This window comes from Babylonia areolata, chromosome 22 (assembly GCF_041734735.1).
Source record: "Babylonia areolata isolate BAREFJ2019XMU chromosome 22, ASM4173473v1, whole genome shotgun sequence".
NCBI classification, from domain to species: domain Eukaryota; kingdom Metazoa; phylum Mollusca; class Gastropoda; order Neogastropoda; family Buccinidae; genus Babylonia; species Babylonia areolata.
In genome coordinates, this window is record NC_134897.1 from 33,363,617 (window position 1) to 33,364,632 (window position 1,016).

A 1,016-nucleotide genomic window follows, 5' to 3' on the forward strand; every position below is an offset into this window, starting at 1 on the left:
GTCACGTGTTGTCACAGATCTTTGGCAGTATTTCTATAATCAACATGTCACAGAACTTTTGTAATATCTTATAACCAACATATCATAGATTGTCATAGATCTTTGGTAATATTTTTATAATCAACATATTATAGATTGTCATAGATCTTTGGTAATGTTTTTATAATAAACATGTCATAGATTGTCATAGATCTTTGGTAATGTTTATATAATAAACATGTCATAGATTGTCATGGCATCTTTGGTAATATTTTGATAACATTTCATAACAAACATGTACTGGAACACGTCACAGATTGTCATGTCTTTAGTAGTAATGTGTCATGCCGATCATTATCTCAGAATTCAATATTTTCTTAATCGCCTATAAGTGGACTGCGAACCTCAAACCTCAAACTAGCTGACGATAAAAAAAGAAGTATTGTAGCAAACGTGATACGCAAGCATACAAACGAAAACAAAGCTGATAATCGTAGACAAACAGGACCTTTAAAAAGCAAAATAAATAGCTAAGGAACTGGACGAAAGAACGAAGGGGGGTGGGGTGGGTGTGTAAGAAAGAGAGACAGAAACATAATATATATATATTAGAAACACGATGATGATGATGACAATGGCAACAATCGACATCGTCATCGTTATCATCACGCATGGGTGTATCTAATTTACATCATTTAATTTTGTATTGAAAAAAACACATGCCCTGTCGCCTACTCAGCAGGTAAATGACTAGTAGAAAAAACAAAAAAAAAAACAGGCACGATTACCGCAACAGTCACTTTTCCGTGTTTGAAAGATGACTAAGATGTTTCAAGGCCTGACTAAGCGCGTTGGGTTACGCGGCTGGTCAGGCATCTGCTTGGCAGATGTGGTGTAGCGTATATGGATTTGTCCGAACGCAGTGACGCCTCCTTGAGCTACTGAAACTGAAACTGAAAGATGATGCCGGGTGGAGTTAGATAATAGACTACATCAAAGGCTGCAGCTGACCATCTTTCTTGTGTGTGTGCGCGCGC